Source organism: Zingiber officinale, chromosome 9A (genome assembly GCF_018446385.1).
Source record: "Zingiber officinale cultivar Zhangliang chromosome 9A, Zo_v1.1, whole genome shotgun sequence".
Lineage (NCBI taxonomy): Eukaryota > Viridiplantae > Streptophyta > Magnoliopsida > Zingiberales > Zingiberaceae > Zingiber > Zingiber officinale.
Genome location: NC_056002.1, coordinates 100756560 through 100772332, shown reverse-complemented (window position 1 = coordinate 100772332; position 15773 = coordinate 100756560). Strand labels below are relative to the sequence as shown.

Here is a 15773-nt window from a genome sequence, read left to right as displayed (position 1 = left end):
TCCTACACACTTGGTAGAAAGGTTAGACAAACACCATATCTAACTTTAACCTATTTGTCATACATCAAAATCAGATTATTAGTACAATCTGCACCAACAGTGTAGTGAATAATAAAAAGCATGAAAATGAAGCAGAGAGTCTCCCATACTAATATACCTTGGTACTTATATATATGAGATAGGTAGTTACTTAGAAAGATTATGATCATTGTTCTGGTTAAATATCATGGATGGTCAAATCATCAGTCAATGAATAAGATGATGTCTGCTTCTCCTTGGAGGTTGTCGGTGAAGGGGATGAGAGGACCTGAGACGAACTCAAAGAGAGAGTTAGCTTGACTATGGGATGGATTCGAGGCCACTCTGATGCTTAAGTTAAGGTTTCCTTGAGGTGTTATGCCAAAGGAAGAAGATAGAGTAGAAGGAGAAAACCTGGTGGAATTGAAGAGAATTCAGATCTCCTTATCATTACTTCCATGAGTGTTTATATGGTTGTACGAAGACTATCTCCACGTCAGCTGAAATATCATCATTGTGGGAGCCGGTGAGGGGACCAGATCCGACAATCATTTGTAAAATACCGGAAAAATGATAATTATTAATAAGGGAATTTTCCGGAATTTTTGGACATTTTTCGGGAATTTTTTCGGAGCTCGTATGGACGAGTTCACGGGGATAAAAACGGGGCCTCGAGAAAGCCTGTTTGGGCTACCCATTTAAGAGAGGAAAAGATTTATTTATTTATCTCTTTTTCCTTTTCTTATTTATTTTCTTATTTTTTTTTTTTGTTTCTTCTCATTCCCGCACCCTTCCTTCTTCTCCCCGACGCCGCCGCGTGCCTTCTCCTTCGGTGCCCTAACCGCCGGCCACGGCGGTTCCTCTCTTTATCTTCTCCTCTTCTCGGTGAAGCCGAGCCTTTCTTCCTCGCCGCCACCCACTTCCTTTTCTTCCTCACTGATTCTGTGCCCTAGCCGCCAGCAACCGAGCCGCCAGTTCTCGGTTCCCGATCGCGACCCCGGTGTTTCCCTTGTGCCCGAGCATTGCTGACACCGAGCAGGAGCCGAGCGATTTCTTGCCCTAGGTGCCGACGACGCACCTCTCTGCCCTAGCGCCGGGCCGCCGTCGAGCCCTAGTTCTCCGGCCGACTCTTCCTTCCCGAGCCGCACCAGGCGATGCCATCACTTGAGGCCGGACGGAGCAGTGCATACCCCTACTCCAATTGCCCAGATTCGGTAGCCAATTTGTTCCTCTGCCTAGTGTCAGTAAACAAGCCTTCTTCCCTCTGTATTGTCGTCGGCCACAAGATTTCGAGCATCAACAGATTTCTATAGCCTATTGACAGAGAGGAAGAAGATTTGGGTAAGGCAGGTAGGGTTCTGTGTTTGCAAATTCTTATGTTAGTGGGTTAATTGATCACATTGGTGTTTTATTTGTTTACAGCAGCAATATACCTTTGCTGGCAACAACAAATCGTGTGTGTGGATCAACAATCAAGGCTGTGAATTTAGGTAAGGGTAGGAATTTGATGCGTTTTGTAGTTAGATGTTTATGTGGTAAGGGAATTAGGTTTGGATTTAATCTAATGGGTTGATTGGGGATTTAGTTGCTAACCCTAATTAACTATTAGATTTAAAAAGGTAAATTGAGGATATGTGATTAGGGTTTTACCCTAAATTTAGTCCTAGGGATTTTATTTAGCTGTTCTTATGAAGTAGCTAAATAAAATATTTATATATTGTTTGATACAGGACTTTGACGCGAGACGAGTATCTCGACTAGTGGATTGGACTTTTCTATTTTGGAGGCGGGTACTTTTGACTTATTGTCTTTGATATGCTTAGTAATTAAATTAACAAGATGCATTAATTGTGTTTCTTACTTGTTTCGGTTAATCACTGCCCAATACATGCTACCTGTTGATTGATTGTTTGTTTACATCTTGTATGGATATGTACCTGATTCCACATGCTCATGGGTAGTGATATAACCATATTTTACCATGTCATGACCTAGGTTTGATACCTTATATGATCCGATACCTTGATATGATTCATTCGCTTTGGTGCACATTATGATATGTCCAGAGATTGGTTTAGTATATTACCATGTTTAGTGACATGCACCATTCGCATGATTGCATGCTGAGTGATTGATTGCTCCTTTATTGTCGAGCACTTTGCCAGTTTCATCACTGTTCGGTGCTCCGTTGTGACGCTCATGGGTAGCGGGACACAGCGTGGTAGCACGTCAGTTTGACTCTTCCTGTGCTCCGTTGATCCGCTCATGGGTAGTGTGACCCGTTAGAGATTCCTCTCCGTCATAGCGTCGAGATGAGAGCATTGCGCCCCCATTTATGATTTGGGGTAGGAGTACGATGTACTCGAAAAGATCCGTCCACCGAACACTCATCGGGAGTAGTGTTGCGGGTGCACGGTTGTCACTGACCCTACCCACTCGGTCCCACCGTTGATGTGGCGTCAGGGGTGACCATGACATTGGCATCATATGCATGATGCATTTACTGTTTGTGTTTGTGTTTGTTGCACTTATATGTTGCACATTGCTTGGATACCTTGATTGACATGCATACAGGTCTTCTATACCTTTCGGACTGTTTGTCCTTTTACCGGGTCCTGGTTAGTACAGATTTCCTCCTGTCTTCTTCGATTTGTAGTTACCTTTATTTTTATCAGGAGACTGTACGCATGATTAGTGCTAGGTGTTATTTCTTTACTTTGCATATCAATTGTACCTGCTGAGTGTTGGACTCACCCCGCCTCCATTGTTGTTATTTTCAGGTTGATGCTGTCAGGAGGGAGTTCCAGTCGCTAGTCCCCACAGCACGTAGTGCTAGTCCTCTGCTGGGTTGAGTTGTTATTTTATTTACTTTTTCTCTATCAGACTTTGTTTTAGTCTTGTTTTGGATTTTTCATATGGATATTGTATGGAATCCTTTCGTTTGATGGACCTTTGATATGATTTGGATTTTATTCTACTATATGCCTGCCTGGACGGCAGAAGAGGTGGGTTCGTCGGTTTTGAGCTTTACGAGTGTAGTGGAGTAGGGTGGATTTCGAGTCAGAGTTTTATTGTTTTGTTTACTATTTTATTAACTGCGTGGTTGTGACAGCCAGAGGCTGAATACTTATATAAACTGCGTGGTGATTGGTTTTATTTACTGTTATTATTCCAGCCGCCTGTGGCTGAGGTATTTATGTATGTAGAAAGTTTCAGATTGTCCGTCGTACAGGGGAGATGCTGCCGAAATTTCTTCGGACAGGGACTCCTCTGGGGCGTGACAATTTAGTGGTATCAGAGCAGGTATACGATACTTGCTATGTGTTTTGGATTTTCGAGATTTATTCTGATACCAATTTATTTGGTATCAGAGGGAAGTTATACGATCTTTTGTTTTCGTATTTTGGATGTTTGGGATAACCTGATACCAATTTATTTACTTGGTATCAGAGCGCCAAGTTTGGCGATACTTGTTGGATTTTTGTATTATGGATTTTCGGGATTTATCTGATACCAATTTATTGGTATCAGAGCAGGTTATGGATACCTGCTTTTGGTTTTTGGAGATTTATCGGATACCTGTTGTTGGTATTCTGGATATTTGGGTTGGCCAGGTTTGCGAGTCAAACTGGGCATTATCGGATTTTTGATATAGTTATGTTTCGGATTTCCGTTTCGGATTTATTTGGATTTTCGGCGATATGTACGTTCGGAATTTTGTGGTCAAATTGGGGACTGGACAGCGACGGAACATCTCCAGACGGCAAATAGGTATGTTGTTATTTTATGTTGGTTATATTGGTATTGATATCTGTAATTTAATTTAACAGATATGGAGCGATATATACATATATGTGATTCTAGATCCATGTTTAGATTTATAGAATTGATGGTGAGTGAGTAGATCTGTTTTTTAAGGATATGTTACTTGAGAATAGATTGATTCTAGATGTGTTTTGATTCTAGATGCTATAAACTAGAATAGTATGTGCCTAGTATGTAGAGATAACTTCATGTTTCTGATGCATCAATTGTCTACCTTCCCTAGAGTGTTTATAAGCATCTACACTACACTTATTCTAACCTTGAGCAGTAGCATGCTGCATCAAGATTCTTTTCCCCTCTCAAAAGGACACTTTTTGTCTAAACATGATAGCTCAGTAGGATATTTCCTAATATTATGATGGCCTGTTGCACTCTGAGTTATAAACAATTAGCTATAGACTCCAAAGGACATATCTTCAAGTTCACCTGGTCTTGTTATGCACTTCCACTGCCCTATTAATAATTCTTGTATGTTGATTCTTACACCAGTCGAACAGAAGAAAGTATAAATCATGACAATTTAGTGGTATGCCATTCCACTGTCATGGCCTACATGCCAGCCAAAATTTGTTCATCCAGGACAATTCATTTAGTTCAGCTAAAGATATGCTAAGAGAGGCCTGAAAGATTAATGCTTTCCTTAGCCATTGGCTCCAGCTATGTTATACAAGCATATGCATGTGAAGAATCAGATAGATCCAAGGTCTGAATTACTGTAACAAGTCAGTAGATAGATATGAAAGTTGTTTCTCCTTCAGATTTTAGAAAGAATTATGAATACAACCAGAGGAAATTAACCTCAAAACCATCTTTATAGCAGCAGCATCACATGATTTTTGTAATGATCCATGACTATCATCATTGATGCAACTGACCTCATTTATGCCAAATGTTTGTGAGTCAAGATAGACGAGATACCTACGGGATTCTATAGTGCAACCCTGACTTAAATCCCTTTCTAGACATAATGGTTGAAGGCCCAATCAAATATAGTTTCAAATAGAACCCGTTGCCTGTACATCACAATCTCATAGGGATAGAAATCCTAAACCCAGGATCAATATTGTAAAGCCTCATAACCTTATCTGCTCATGGTAGAAGTGATGATGATAATTGATAATTCCATATCCTCTTCTTCATGACCCACTAAGGTCAACAAAGTGCCTGCAATAGCAGTGATAGTTCAGTTGAATATGGTCAGAATATTACTTAGTAACCCAACCCAATGAGGTTTACCTAAGAACTACAATTGAGGATACTCGTGTCGATTATGATTTGTTGGAAGTATTATGTTGATTATATTCTTGGCATAGGTGTATATATGTCATGAGAGTGTTGTTGAGGTGTATTGTTGATTATACCTATGTTGATATATGCACACGGGTTTGATAGGTATTGTTGGAAGTATCATGATGATTCTACCTATGTTAAATGTAGGAGGTGGAGTGTCTACATTATATCATTTGTTGGATTAACTCATCAACTAATTCTCCTATCAGTGGATGACCCACTAGGATGCTGATAGAGTTGATGATGGATTTGATTAGTTTACTAGGTTGTTATAGCCTAGGCTAACCACAGTGATTTGTGGTAGAGAGATCTTGTACATTCTCTAGCTGGATAGTTAGGTTCCTTGGGATACTTATGTATTATTTTGTGGTGGAGAGTTGCTCCCACATATTACAGATTGCTTGTAGCGAAGCACTGCCCCTATATTTATTGCGATACATATTTCAGATTATTTGTAGTGGAGTGTTACTCTTACATATTGAGGATTTCTGTGGTAGAGCGTTGCTCCCACATATGTGGTATTTTCTGTGATGGAGCGTTGCTCTCACACTGGAGGATCTATGCTTAGATGTTTTATATCGTTGGTGATCATTTTCAGACTTATTGTCAGGGATCTTATGGTTAGAAATGTCTGTGATATGGACATTATGGGTCATGATTTTACCACTAGGGTTTGGGAAACCTTAGATGTTTTCAGAGACTTGATGATTTTGGTATTCCCAGGATGTTTGGATCGGTTTCCATTGTCTTTGTTGACGGTGTTGTGATCTATTTCAGATCCACGGTGAGTCACGCACACTATCTTTGCATAGTTCTAGAGATGTTTCGATGGAAACGTCTATATGTGAAGTTCAGTAGTGTGTATTTTGGTTGTCTTCTGTGAGATGTTTGAGACACACGGTCACCAGTAGGAGTATACCGTGGTTCCACAGGAGGACGAGGTTGTTACCATTGGGAGTAGACGGGGTCTATAGAAGAGGCTCGCAACTTCCTTAGTTTGGCTCGATATTTCCGGAGATACGTTGAGGGTTTCTCTTGGATAGATATGTCACTGACATGTCTGACCTGGAAAGGCATGAAGTTCACTTGGACTAAGGATGACAAGACCAGCTTCTAGGAGTTGAAGCGGAGACTAGTGTCGGCTCCGATTTTGGTGTTACCTTCTGGAGAGGACGGATATGTCCTCTACACCGACGCATCTTTACAGGGTTTGTGCGCTGTTTTGATGCAGCACGGCAGGGTAGTCTCCTACTTCTCGGTAGTTGAAGGAGCATGAAGAGAACTACTCAGTACATGACTTGTGGCTGGCTGCCATTATTTTGCCTTGAAGATTTGGCAGCAGCATCTGTTCGGTATTACATTTGAGATTCTCACTGACCATCGGAGTCTCAAATATCTGTTCACTCAGAAGGAACTTAATCTTCGACCGAGGATATAGATGGAGTTCCTGAAGGATTATGATTGTACCATTAGCTATCACTGGGGAAAAGCTAATGTGGTTGCCGATGCACTTAGCTAGAGGTCCAGAGGGACTTTAGCTTGCCACCGAGTTGTGGTCACAGATTTGATTCAAGGTTTCTCCGAGTTGTGCCTTGAGGGATAAGGATAGACAGAGCAGGGTACTCTGGTTACCATGGTTGCTCAGTTGTTAATCAGGACGAGGATCCGAGAGCCTTAGGCTGCTGATCAGTATTTGCAGTTTATTTGCAGCCAGATAGCTTCCGGGTAGCAGACCGAGTTCACACGAGACGAGGAGGGTATTATATACTTCCGAGGCAGATTATGCGTACCTCAGTTTCATCCGGTCTTACAGGAGTTACTTCGGAGGCTCATCGCTCTCGATTTGCGATTCACCTAGACGGTACCCATATGTGCCAAGATTTGAGGTGTTTCTATTGGTGGAACGACATGAATGACGACATGAAGGAAGACATCGCGGATTTTGTAGCTAGATGTCTTGTTTGTCAGCAAGTGTAGGCCGAGCACCAGAGACCTGCTGGATTACTTCGGTAGATTCCTAATTCTGAGTGGAAATGAGAACACATTCCTATGGTCTTTGTGGTAGGTTTGCCGAGGACATGACGAGGCCATGACGCGATTTGAGTAATCGTTGATCGATTAACCAAATCCGCGTACTCGTTAGCGATCCGGAAGACCGATTTCTGGATCGATTGGTAGATCTGTTTTGCCGGGAGATTATCGATCACGTGGTATTACTTTGACTATTATTTCGGATAGAGACCCCGGTTCATGTCTCGTGTTTTTTTGACAGAGTCTGCAGCAGGCCTTGGGCACGCAGCTCTGTTTAGTAAAGTTTTCCATCCGCAGACAGATGGACAGTCAGAGCGGACCATTCAGACTTTAGAGGACCTGCTGAGGTCATGTGTTATGGATTTCGGAGGCAGTTGGGAGGACCATCTGCCGTTAGTGAAGTTTGCCTACAACAACAGCTTCCATTCGGCTATCCAGATGGCACAGTTTGAGGCGTTGTATGGTAGACCTTGTCGGACACCCGTCCTTTGGGATGAGGTTGGAGAGGCCCAGCTGTTGGGACCTCAGAGAGCTCAGCAGGACGCAGAGTTAGTCCGTACTATCAGACGGAGGATGTCAGAGGCACAGGACCGCCAGAAGAGTTATGCAGATCGGAGATGCAGACCACTAGAGTTCTCTGTTGGCGACCATGTATTTCTACGAGTTTCACCCACGAAAGGGGTGAAGAGATTTGGCCTCAGGGGTAAGTTAGCTCCGCGATATATTGGTCCTTTCGAGATATTGGAGAGGATCGGAGCAGTAGCTTACCGACTGGCACTACCACCGTCCCTGTCAGGCGTTCACGATGTATTCCACGTATCGATGCTGAGGAGATACATACCTGACCCGACACATGTGCTGGCAGATATTCCAGTTCCAGTTCAGCCTGACATTACCTATGAGGAGGTTCCGGTTCAAATTCTCGACCGGAAGGAGCGTCAGTTGCGGAACAAGACCATCCGGCTGGTTAAAGTCGGATGGCAGCATCATTCGGACGAGGAGGCTACTTGGGAGCTTGAGGACACTATCCGAGCTCGATATCCCCATCTTTTCACTTGAGGTATGTGATTTATTTACCGTTCAGCATTTATACTCTATATCTGTTATTAGTATTTGCTGATGGTAGATACTGAAATTTGGGGACCAAATTTTTATTAGTGGGGGAGAATGTAAAATACCGGAAAAATGATAATTATTAATAAGGGAATTTTCCGGAATTTTTGGACATTTTTCGGGAATTTTTTCGGAGCTCGTATGGACGAGTTCACGGGGATAAAAACGGGGCCTCGAGAAAGCCTGTTTGGGCTACCCATTTAAGAGAGGAAAATATTTATTTATTTATCTCTTTTTCCTTTTCTTATTTATTTTCTTTTTTTTTTTTTTTGTTTCTTCTCATTCCTTCGGTGCCCTTTCCGCCGGCCTCGGCGGTTCCTCTCTTTTTCTTCTCCTCTTCTCGGTGAAGCCGAGCCTTTCTTCCTCGCCGCCACCCACTTCCTTTTCTTCCTCACTGATTCTGTGCCCTAGCCGCCAGCAACCGAGCCGCCAGTTCTCGGTTCTCGATCGCGACCCCGATGTTTCCCTTGTGCCCGAGCATTGCTGACACCGAGCAGGAGCCGAGCGATTTCTTGCCCTAGGTGCCGACGACGCACCTCTCTGCCCTAGCGCCGGGCCGCCGTCGAGCCCTAGTTCTCCGGCCGACTCTTCCTTCCCGAGCCGCACCAGGCGATGCCATCACTTGAGGCCGGACGGAGCAGTGCATACCCCTACTCCAATTGCCCAGATTCGGTAGCCAATTTGTTCCTCTGCCTAGTGTCAGTAAACAAGCCTTCTTCCCTCTGTATTGTCGTCGGCCACAAGATTTCGAGCATCAACAGATTTCTATAGCCTATTGACAGAGAGGAAGAAGATTTGGGTAAGGCAGGTAGGGTTCTGTGTTTGCAAATTCTTATGTTAGTGGGTTAATTGATCACATTGGTGTTTTATTTGTTTACAGCAGCAATATACCTTTGCTGGCAACAACAAATCGTGTGTGTGGATCAACAATCAAGGCTGTGAATTTAGGTAAGGGTAGGAATTTGATGCGTTTTGTAGTTAGATGTTTATGTGGTAAGGGAATTAGGTTTGGATTTAATCTAATGGGTTGATTGGGGATTTAGTTGCTAACCCTAATTAACTATTAGATTTAAAAAGGTAAATTGAGGATATGTGATTAGGGTTTTACCCTAAATTTAGTCCTAGGGATTTTATTTAGCTGTTCTTATGAAGTAGCTAAATAAAATATTTGTATATTGTTTGATACAGGACTTTGACGCGAGACGAGTATCTCGACGTCGTGGACCAGATTGGACTTTTCTATTTGAGGCGGGTACTTTTGACTTATTGTCTTTGATATGCTTAGTAATTAAATTAACAAGATGCATTAATTGTGTTTCTTACTTGTTTCGGTTAATCACTGCCCAATACATGTTGATTGATTGTTTGTTTACATCTTGTATGGATATGTACCTGATTCCACATGCTCATGGGTAGTGATATAACCATATTTTACCATGTCAGGACCTAGGTTTGATACCTTATATGATCAGATACCTTGATATGATTCATTCGCTTTGGTGCACATTATGATATGTCCAGAGATTGGTTTAGTATATTACCATGTTTAGTGACATGCACCATTCGCATGATTGCATGCTGAGTGATTGATTGCTCCTTTATTGTCGAGCACTTTGCCAGTTTCATCACTGTTCGGTGCTCCGTTGTGACGCTCATGGGTAGCGGGACACAGCGTGGTAGCACGTCACTCTTCCGTGCTCCGTTGATCCGCCATGGGTAGTGTGACGCAGTGTAGCCGTTAGAGATTCCTCTCCGTCATAGTGCATCGGGAGATGAGAGCATTGCGCCCCCATTTATGATTTGGGGTAGGAGTACGTATGTACTCCGACAAATCCCGTCCACTCGAACACTCATCGAGTAGTGTTGCAGGGTGCACGGTTGTCACAGCCCTACCCACTCGGTTCACCATTGTGATGTGAGATGGCGGGCGTCGGGGTGACTATGACATTGGCATCATATGCATGATGCATTCGTTGTGTTTGTGTTTGTTGCACTTATATGCCGCATTGCTTGGATACCTTGATTGACATGCATATGTCTCTTCTATACCTTCTGATGTTGTCCTTTCAGGTCTGGTTAGTGCATATTCTCTCCTGTCTTCTTCGATTTGTAGTTACCTTTATTTTTATCAGGTGACCGCATGATTAGTGCTAGGTGTTATTTCTTTACTTTGCATATCAATTGTACTGCCGAGTGTTGGACTCACCCGCCTCCATTGTTGTTATTTTCGTGTGATGTGTCAGGAGGGAGTTCCAGTCGCTAGTCCGTAGAGCTAGTCCTCTCTGGGTTGAGTTGTTATTTTATTTTAGTTTTTCTCTATCAGACTTTGTTTTAGTCTTGTTTTGGATTTTTCATATGGATATTGTATGGAATCCTTTCGTTTGATGGACCTTTGATATGATTTGGATTTTATTCTACTATATTCCTTCCTGGACGGCAGAAGAGGTGGGTTCGTCGGTTGCTTTCGTTTGTATTGTTTTTGATTTTACCTTGACTATATTTGGATTTGTGAGGCTGAATACTTATATAAACTGCGTGGTGATTGGTTTTATTTACTGTTATTATTCCAGCCGCCTGTGGCTGAGGTATTTATGTATGTAGAAAGTTTCAGATTGTCCGTCGTACAGGGGAGATGCTGCCGAAAATTTCTTCGGACAGGGACTCCTCTGGGGCGTGACAATTTAGTGGTATCAGAGCAGGTATACGATACTTGCTATGTGTTTTGGATTTTCGAGATTTATTCTGATACCAATTTATTTGGTATCAGAGGGAAGTTATACGATCTTTTGTTTTCGTATTTTGGATGTTTGGGATAACCTGATACCAATTTATTTACTTGGTATCAGAGCGCCAAGTTTGGCGATACTTGTTGGATTTTTGTATTATGGATTTTCGGGATTTATCTGATACCAATTTATTGGTATCAGAGCAGGTTATGGATACCTGCTTTTGGTTTTTGGAGATTTATCGGATACCTGTTGTTGGTATTCTGGATATTTGGGTTGGCCAGGTTTGCGAGTCAAACTGGGCATTATCGGATTTTTGATATAGTTATGTTTCGGATTTCCGTTTCGGATTTATTTGGATTTTCGGCGATATGTACGTTCGGAATTTTGTGGTCAAATTGGGGACTGGACAGCGACGGAACATCTCCAGACGGCAAATAGGTATGTTGTTATTTTATGTTGGTTATATTGGTATTGATATCTGTAATTTAATTTAACAGATATGGAGCGATATATACATATATGTGATTCTAGATCCATGTTTAGATTTATAGAATTGATGGTGAGTGAGTAGATCTGTTTTTTTAAGGATATGTTACTTGAGAATAGATTGATTCTAGATGTGTTTTGATTCTAGATGCTATAAACTAGAATAGTATGTGCCTAGTATGTAGAGATAACTTCATGTTTCTGATGCATCAATTGTCTACCTTCCCTAGAGTGTTTATAAGCATCTACACTACACTTATTCTAACCTTGAGCAGTAGCATGCTGCATCAAGATTCTTTTCCCCTCTCAAAAGGACACTTTTTGTCTAAACATGATAGCTCAGTAGGATATTTCCTAATATTATGATGGCCTGTTGCACTCTGAGTTATAAACAATTAGCTATAGACTCCAAAGGACATATCTTCAAGTTCACCTGGTCTTGTTATGCACTTCCACTGCCCTATTAATAATTCTTGTATGTTGATTCTTACACCAGTCGAACAGAAGAAAGTATAAATCATGACAATTTAGTGGTATGCCATTCCACTGTCATGGCCTACATGCCAGCCAAAATTTGTTCATCCAGGACAATTCATTTAGTTCAGCTAAAGATATGCTAAGAGAGGCCTGAAAGATTAATGCTTTCCTTAGCCATTGGCTCCAGCTATGTTATACAAGCATATGCATGTGAAGAATCAGATAGATCCAAGGTCTGAATTACTGTAACAAGTCAGTAGATAGATATGAAAGTTGTTTCTCCTTCAGATTTTAGAAAGAATTATGAATACAACCAGAGGAAATTAACCTCAAAACCATCTTTATAGCAGCAGCATCACATGATTTTTGTAATGATCCATGACTATCATCATTGATGCAACTGACCTCATTTATGCCAAATGTTTGTGAGTCAAGATAGACGAGATACCTACGGGATTCTATAGTGCAACCCTGACTTAAATCCCTTTCTAGACATAATGGTTGAAGGCCCAATCAAATATAGTTTCAAATAGAACCCGTTGCCTGTACATCACAATCTCATAGGGATAGAAATCCTAAACCCAGGATCAATATTGTAAAGCCTCATAACCTTATCTGCTCATGGTAGAAGTGATGATGATAATTGATAATTCCATATCCTCTTCTTCATGACCCACTAAGGTCAACAAAGTGCCTGCAATAGCAGTGATAGTTCAGTTGAATATGGTCAGAATATTACTTAGTAACCCAACCCAATGAGGTTTACCTAAGAACTACAATTGAGGATACTCGTGTCGATTATGATTTGTTGGAAGTATTATGTTGATTATATTCTTGGCATAGGTGTATATATGTCATGAGAGTGTTGTTGAGGTGTATTGTTGATTATACCTATGTTGATATATGCACACGGGTTTGATAGGTATTGTTGGAAGTATCATGATAATTCTACCTATGTTAAATGTAGGAGGTGGAGTGTCTACATTATATCATTTGTTGGATTAACTCATCAACTAATTCTCCTATCAGTGGATGACCCACTAGGATGCTGATAGAGTTGATGATGGATTTGATTAGTTTACTAGGTTGTTATAGCCTAGGCTAACCACAGTGATTTGTGGTAGAGAGATCTTGTACATTCTCTAGCTGGATAGTTAGGTTCCTTGGGGTACTTATGTATTATTTTGTGGTGGAGAGTTGCTCCCACATATTACAGATTGCTTGTAGCGAAGCACTGCCCCTATATTTATTGCGATACATATTTCAGATTATTTGTAGTGGAGTGTTACTCTTACATATTGAGGATTTCTGTGGTAGAGCGTTGCTCCCACATATGTGGTATTTTCTGTGATGGAGCGTTGCTCTCACACTGGAGGATCTATGCTTAGATGTTTTATATCGTTGGTGATCATTTTCAGACTTATTGTCAGGGATCTTATGGTTAGAAATGTCTGTGATATGGACATTATGGGTCATGATTTTACCACTAGGGTTTGGGAAACCTTAGATGTTTTCAGAGACTTGATGATTTTGGTATTCCCAGGATGTTTGGATCGGTTTCCATTGTCTTTGTTGACGGTGTTGTGATCTATTTCAGATCCACGGTGAGTCACGCACACTATCTTTGCATAGTTCTAGAGATGTTTCGATGGAAACGTCTATATGTGAAGTTCAGTAGTGTGTATTTTGGTTGTCTTCTGTGAGATGTTTGAGACACACGGTCACCAGTAGGAGTATACCGTGGTTCCACAGGAGGACGAGGTTGTTACCGTTGGGAGTAGACGGGGTCTATAGAAGAGGCTCGCAACTTCCTTAGTTTGGCTCGATATTTCCGGAGATACGTTGAGGGTTTCTCTTGGATAGATATGTCACTGACATGTCTGACCTGGAAAGGCATGAAGTTCACTTGGACTAAGGATGACAAGACCAGCTTCTAGGAGTTGAAGCGGAGACTAGTGTCGGCTCCGATTTTGGTGTTACCTTCTGGAGAGGACGGATATGTCCTCTACACCGACGCATCTTTACAGGGTTTGTGCGCTGTTTTGATGCAGCACGGCAGGGTAGTCTCCTACTTCTCGGTAGTTGAAGGAGCATGAAGAGAACTACTCAGTACATGACTTGTGGCTGACTGCCATTATTTTGCCTTGAAGATTTGGCAGCAGCATCTGTTCGGTATTACATTTGAGATTCTCACTGACCATCGGAGTCTCAAATATCTGTTCACTCAGAAAGAACTTAATCTTTGACCGAGGATATAGATGGAGTTCCTGAAGGATTATGATTGTACCATTAGCTATCACCGGGGAAAAGCTAATGTGGTTGCCGATGCACTTAGCTAGAGGTCCAGAGGGACTTTAGCTTGCCACCGAGTTGTGGTCACAGATTTGATTCAAGGTTTCTCCGAGTTGTGCCTTGAGGGATAAGGATAGACAGAGCAGGGTACTCTGGTTATCATGGTTGCTCAGGCGTTAATCAGGACGAGGATCCGAGAGCCTTAGGCTGCTGATCAGTATTTGCAGTTTATTTGCAGCCAGATAGCTTCCGGGTAGCAGACCGAGTTCACACGAGACGAGGAGGGTATTATATACTTCCGAGGCAGATTATGCGTACCTCAGTTTCATCCGGTCTTACAGGAGTTACTTCGGAGGCTCATCGCTCTCGATTTGCGATTCACCTAGACGGTACCCATATGTGCCAAGATTTGAGGTGTTTCTATTGGTGGAACGACATGAATGACGACATGAAGGAAGACATCGCGGATTTTGTAGCTAGATGTCTTGTTTGTCAGCAAGTGAAGGCCGAGCACCAGAGACCTGCTGGATTACTTCGGTAGATTCCTAATTCTGAGTGGAAATGAGAACACATTCCTATGGTCTTTGTGGTAGGTTTGCCGAGGACATGACGAGGCCATGACGCGATTTGAGTAATCGTTGATCGATTAACCAAATCCGCGTACTCGTTAGCGATCCGGAAGACTGATTTCCTGGATCGATTGGTAGATCTGTTTTGCCGGGAGATTATCAGATCACGTGGTATTCTGTTGACTATTATTTCGGATAGAGACCCCGGTTCATGTCTCGTGTTTTTTTGACAGAGTCTGCAGCAGGCCTTGGGCACGCAGCTCTGTTTAGTAAAGTTTTCCATCCGCAGACAGATGGACAGTCAGAGCGGACCATTCAGACTTTAGAGGACCTGCTGAGGTCATGTGTTATGGATTTCGGAGGCAGTTGGGAGGACCATCTGCCGTTAGTGAAGTTTGCCTACAACAACAGCTTCCATTCGGCTATCCAGATGGCACAGTTTGAGGCGTTGTATGGTAGACCTTGTCGGACACCCGTCCTTTGGGATGAGGTTGGAGAGGCCCAGCTGTTGGGACCTCAGAGAGCTCAGCAGGACGCAGAGTTAGTCCGTACTATCAGACGGAGGATGTCAGAGGCACAGGACCGCCAGAAGAGTTATGCAGATCGGAGATGCAGACCACTAGAGTTCTCTGTTGGCGACCATGTATTTCTATGAGTTTCACCCACGAAAGGGGTGAAGAGATTTGGCCTCAGGGGTAAGTTAGCTCCGCGATATATTGGTCCTTTCGAGATATTGGAGAGGATCGGAGCAGTAGCTTACCGACTGGCACTACCACCGTCCCTGTCAGGCGTTCACGATGTATTCCACGTATCGATGCTGAGGAGATACATACCTGACCCGACACATGTGCTGGCAGATATTCCAGTTCCAGTTCAGCCTGACATTACCTATGAGGAGGTTCCGGTTCGGATTCTCGACCGGAAGGAGCGTCAGTTGCGGAAC

General features: G+C 42.5%; 1 long non-coding RNA gene across 1 annotated transcript; it reads left to right on the top strand.

Moving 5' to 3' along the window:
* The first annotated feature begins 933 nt into the window (after positions 1 to 933).
* LOC122021247 lies at positions 934 to 2840 on the top strand. Its single transcript, XR_006122483.1, has 3 exons — positions 934 to 1359; positions 1441 to 1508; positions 2799 to 2840. It is a non-coding gene; the product is annotated as an uncharacterized LOC122021247 (long non-coding RNA).
* Positions 2841 to 15773: the final 12933 nt, after the last annotated feature.